Source organism: Scyliorhinus torazame, chromosome 18 (genome assembly GCF_047496885.1).
Source record: "Scyliorhinus torazame isolate Kashiwa2021f chromosome 18, sScyTor2.1, whole genome shotgun sequence".
Lineage (NCBI taxonomy): Eukaryota > Metazoa > Chordata > Chondrichthyes > Carcharhiniformes > Scyliorhinidae > Scyliorhinus > Scyliorhinus torazame.
This window is the reverse complement of record NC_092724.1, coordinates 153,358,672-153,364,671: the sequence shown is the minus strand read 5'-3', so window position 1 is coordinate 153,364,671 and position 6,000 is coordinate 153,358,672. Positions and strand designations below refer to the sequence as shown.

Here is a 6,000-nt window from a genome sequence, read left to right as displayed (position 1 = left end):
AGGAGCTCTATTGGAGACCCAGCTTCAGTGTTACCGCACCTGAAAGCAGACCAAGGCAGGCCAGCAGCACGGTTCAATTCCTGTACCAGCCTCCCTGAACAGGCGCCGGAATGTGGCGACTAGGGGCTTTTCACAGTAACTTCATTTGAAGCCTACTTGTGACAATAAGCGATTTTCATTTCAAGAGGCAGCTCTCTATGCATCACAGCCAACAGATCTCCCCTGGGAAAAAAGGGCAAACTAAATGGCAATTTTTAGCACATAGTAGATTCAGTTGCCACGTCAGTAAAGTTTTTGTGTGCAAAAGTTTAAAATATAAACAATAATTATAGAAAGGGTTGGGTCTAATATGTTTTGAAACTGACAAGTGCATGAAACACAGGCCTGACAAATTAGAAACACTTGATAATTCTCAGAAGAATAAAGCAAGTCCACATCTGACATACGGTTTGCTTTAAATAGCCAGACAAAATGATATATAAACCCAAAGAACAACAGACAAACCATTAGATTGTGGAGAGACTCTGGATTAAGGAGCACTTGTCAGTGGTAAGTTTACTCTTAAAAGTTTATATTTGCACAATCTGGATAGAAGAGACTAGAATATCTAGTTCTGTTTGCAAATTACCTCACATGGAAAGTTTTTTTTTTAAGATATTGAATATTCTGAAAACTGTATCCGAATCATTTTCTTCCTCTGAAAGCAGAAAACTGACCAATGTATAAATTAAATTCCCTCTGTTAGTTTAAGGACACCTGTTAAGGCATTTGCATGAATTCCTGTTGCATTGACCCAGCCAATATCCCACTTATTTTAAATGCGTTAAGAACTATAGCAAAACAAGGGGAACAAATATTCGCCTTAATGTGTTAGCTCGAGTGCTAAAAAATATCATCGTTCAACTTTAGGGCTTATTAACCCACTACTTTTAGATCAATTGTTTGCAGGATTCAGTTTATCCACTCATGGGTTTGCTTCATGGTGAACCCATATACTTACCCCCTTCATATCCATTCTACGGTTGAAATAGCAACGGAATAAATTAGCTGAGTTTGTATTCGTAGATTTGGGATTGTAAGAGAAAGATATTGCGGAATAAAAGCCGACCTTTTTTTTTGTTGCGTAAATTGTATAAATAAAATCAATTAAAATGTTGTTCGTTCCTTCCGATTTTAAAATATTGCAACATAAAACCGGAGAGTGAAAGATGTATTCATCAACAGAAACTTAATTGTCAGATGATTTCGTAATGCTTAAGTGGTTATTCTTTTGGGAGCGTTTAAGTATTTTGTTTGCCTGCCGCTCCATCATGTGTTTTGAATCAGCAAGTAGATTTTGGTAAACCGAACTGTCCCAGGAGTGCAACACAAGGAAACACCAGCAGCTGGTCTCCGTCGCGATCCAGTCAAGGAGCAAACCAGTCCTAAAATAAGTAGCTGCAGTGCAGCTCAAGTTACAACATCTCCTAGCTGCGATACGCGAGCGGTATCATTTCATTCTTGGGTTCTCTGGCTCTTTATATCAGTTTCTGGACATCCTCTGTGGGGGTTCATGTGAGCCTAACTATCCAGGGGGCAAGTTGCCAGGGTGCCGCTCCCTGTTGACTCCGATGAAGTATGGAATCACTTCAAGTATCAAACCAGCATCCCCGCCCGCCCCCCGCCGATGGTACCTGGCCAGGGCTGGGTTAAAATCGCCCTCGTGCATCTGTGTTTAATTTAAAGAAATTCCAGTTCTCCTTGAGTTTGAATCACAGAAATCGAAAGCACTCAAGGTGGTCACCTGGTCCATCACGTTTGTTCCAATCAAAAAAGAGACCCGGCCTTCCAACTCTTGGCCCCGAGGTTATGGAATAGAACATCGAGTGCAGAAGGAGGCCATTCAGCCCATCGAGTCTACACCCCCTCACTTCAGTCCTCATTTCCACCCTATCCCCTTAGCCCACCTAATTTTTTTTTTTGGACACTGAGGGCAATTTATCATGGCCAATCCACCTAACCTGCACGTCTTTGGACTGTGGGAGGAAACCAGAGCACCCGGAGGAAACCCACGCGGGCATGGGGAGAACATGCAGACTCCGCACAGATAGTGACTCAGCGGGGAATCAAACCTGGGATCTTGGCGCTGTGAAGCCACAGTGCTATCCACGTGTGCTACCGTGCTGCCCTTCTCAAGCACCTTTAAAATGTGTCTAGTGTCTTTGCCTCTACCTTTCAGTTGGTGGGTTCGAGACCCCTTACAACAACCTGGCTGAATAATTTCTCCTCAAATCCTTTCCAATCCTTCCACCAATTAATTAAATCTAAGCATTGGTTATTGATGGCTCTGCTATGACGAATAAATCCTTCCTACCCACTCTACCCTGGCTTCTTAGAATTTCATGGACCTCAATCAAATCTGCCCTCTGTGCCAAAGAAATAAAATCACAGCCTATTCAATCTTTTCCCAGAACAAAAATTCTCCAGTCCTGGCAACATTCCCATAAATCTCTTATGTATCCCCGCTAGTCCTATGCATCCCCGTTGTTCGAAAACACAGCGACCAGAATGGTATGCAGTATTCTCCAGTGTTTTATACAGTTCTGGTACAGCTTCCCTGCACAGATAGTATATGCCTGAGCTATTAGAGGAATGTCTCCCACATGCCTTCTCAGTATCTTATTTAACAGTCCTGCCACCTTCTGGATATTTGGACATGCACTCCAAGGTCCTCTCTCCTCTACCCTTCCCAGCACGTGTATTCATCAATTTATTCTGTATTCCCTTGCCTTGTGTAGCCTTCCAAAATGCGTAATCTCACACTGCTCCAGGTTGCAACGCACGTGTCACGTTTCCACCCACCAGCCTGTCCATTGATATATTCCTGTAGCCCAGAATTTTCTTCTTCACTATCAAACACATGCACAATTTGCAAACATCTTATCCATGCCCCCTACTTCTGGGTCTAAAGCACAGATCTACACTGCAAGAAGTAAGGGACCAACGAATGAGCCCTGTGAAACCTCACTGGAGGGGACTTCCAATCACAAAAACATCCATTAACCATCACCCTTTGCTTCCAGCCACTGAGCCCATTTGGGATCTAAATAGCCAATTTTCCTTGGATTCCATGGGCTTTTACTTTTCTGATCATTCGGCCATATGGGACCATATTGTCAAAGCGCATGTAGGCTATATCAAATACATTACCCTCATCAATCCTCTTTGCTCCCTCCTCCAACATCCTGGGGTCTCTCTGATACGGCATTCAATTTTACAAAATAATGTTATAAAAAGAAATAAAAACTTGCACTTAAACCACATTTTTGATAACCATTCGACATCTCAAAGCACTTTTACAGCCAATGTGGGACTTCTGAGGTGTGGTCACTCTTGTAATGTAGGAAACACGACAGGAAAACCCCTAGTCATGTGATAATGACCAGGTCTGTGATGCTGACTGTGGGATAAATATTGGCACCAGGGATAACTTCTCTGTTGTTCTTCAAAATAGTGCCATGGTGTCTTTTAATCTTCTTGGGCAGGCTGGTGGCATGTCTCACCCAAAAGGTGGTACCTCCAACAATGCAGCACTCCCTCAGTATTGCACAAGAGCAGTGATGGGCAATCTAGGCTAGTGAGCGGCCCTCCTTAATTTTAGTGGGCCATAGGTTTGAAATTAGGCTTATTCACTAACCATGACTAAGATTGAACATACTCAAAACACACCGAATATTTCATAACAATTTGTCCAACATCCTTAACCATTCACATATTAATAGACCTCTCATCAACTTCAAATGCTAAAAGCAAAACGATTTACCCTTGGATTGGATGTAGAGGGAGCACACGGTTCTCCCAGTCAATGTTGTGAGCAATCAGCACGGCCCTCACTTCACTCACCCTCACTTTGCGTGGGGACCACTTCAGTCATACTGGTAGGAAAAAAAACTATATGGATGGAAATCAGCAGAATCTGACAACCCTGCTCATGGGCAATGGTCAACAAAATGCCTTGTGGGCTGCACTCAGAACACTGATGGGTTGCATGTGGCTCACCACTGCACTGGAATATCTGCCTTGGGTTTTATGTTCAAGCCGTGGAGTGGGAGTGGAACCCAGAACGTTAGGACACAGTATTATGATCCTTGACCAGACCCCAACAGTGGCTAGGATACTGGATGGAAACCCCAATATTTTACTTTTTTTGCGAGACCGTACGGAAAAAAATGATTCGCTCCAGGAACAATTGCATGGAAAATTAGAGTTTGGTTATTTTTGGAACCAAACTTTATGAATGCAATATTAAACTTTTTAACTTCACACTGGAAAATAACATTTTCCAATACCCCTTAAACTCTACTACTCAGTACTTGATTAAACAACAAGAAAGGAAGCATACAGCTCTCAATCTATCTTACTGTGGGAGAATTGTGGACTCAGCGTCAGGCAGATCAGATTTCAACTCTTCTCTCCAAATCTTTCTCCAAAAACTAACTCTCTAAAGCTTTTGAAAATGTCTCTCTGCATTCCTTGGCTCCACCCAAAAATGACCTCATCTCCCCCAAGCCGAAAAACAAATGATCTCTACAGGCTGCAAAGCTCATGAACCCCCCAGGGACATTCCTAGTCAAACCACAGTCCATTATCCCAGACTGAAAAACACAGTTCCTTTGTCAATTTCACCTTCTGGCTGCCAAAAGCATCCAGACCCTGCAAAACAGTATTCTTTAAAAAAAAACATGACAACTGCAGTCAAACACACTCTAACCCCAGGCTTGTAACCCTTAAATTGCCCAATACGTCGAATCCAATATTCCTGAAGTCTTCCAGTCATCCCATTAGAGACAAGACTGCTACCAACTGGGACACAGTAGACACTGGAAGACAGAATTAAATGCTCAATGGCTGGAATAAATATTACATCCATCAGTGTCTGAAAAAAGTGGGGGAGGATTAAAAAGTCCTACTTTGGGGAAGGGCGTTTATCAAGAATGTGTCTACTTGCTACCACAATTTGCTGTATCCTAATTTTATCTTCACAAAAGAGTGTGTATTTTGCTTTGAACACTGCCTTGCCATTTTGAAGCTACCAGATGATGGGGCAATTTGAATTAAACAACCAATGAACCATCTTTATGTTATAAAGATAATAAGAATTAACTTGTGCATCTTGAAAATCTACGCTACCTGTAGCACAATGGAAATGTTAGTTTTCCATTACTGGTCAACTTGCCTCTCCAATAACCCTGTTCATAGGGGTGCTGAATAAAACTGACATTTCCAAAGTTTATCGAATCCTGGTGCCCACCACGCTCTCCTGCTGGTTTGGGTAGTGCAATCTGATGACGCACGTAGACGGCAATCATCTCCACATGAATAAAAGCATGAACTTGCTATTTTCTAACATTTTCTTATGCTCAACCATTCTCCGTGCACTAAATCCTGCTCAAAGGCTCCAGTTTGTTGTCATTGATCATCTTCAAAGGGAATTGAAATTGATTATTCTTAGTTACCCTGAAAACTTTCTTGATAATTGCCTCTTTGCGATTGGTCCTAATTTGAGGCAGAGAGCTGACTGTTAACTGCTGACTGGAGAGAAGTGTCTGCGATGAGCTCCGCACTTGTATTTGGCCACAATCAGATTTCCAAGGTTTCCATTGCTATGGTGCACGTGATGCTCATTTTTGAGTGACGATCTCGTATGAGGTCAGCAGCTCAGTCTTAGAGGGTTGGAGCGGAGAACTTTGCTAACTTTCACTACGGCATTGGTCAGAATTCATCAGGCATTGAAGAATAGTCGAGGAATCGGTGTTGCTGATTCACACTCAGACTCCAGCGCCGAATTTCCATCTCTGGTCACAGACCTGGGCTCGCACATGTAGTAATTCACCGCAATCCGTTTCCAGACAATGATATGGATGTTGCATTGTTACTGTTGTACATCTTAAGAGCAACACAACAGGATTAGAAGTTCACAGAAATTTACAGTGCAGATGGAGGCCATTCGGCCCATCATGT

At 42.6% G+C, this 6,000-nt stretch overlaps 1 protein-coding gene across 1 annotated transcript in view; it reads left to right on the top strand.

Moving 5' to 3' along the window:
* Window positions 1-499: 499 nt before the first annotated feature.
* LOC140395629 (parvalbumin-like EF-hand-containing protein) overlaps window positions 500-6,000 on the top strand; it is a 30,159-nt gene continuing 24,658 nt past the window's right edge. Inside the window, exon 1 of the mRNA XM_072483632.1 lies at window positions 500-549. The gene's annotated coding sequence lies outside the window, so the exon portion shown is untranslated. The remainder of the gene's footprint in view (window positions 550-6,000) is intronic.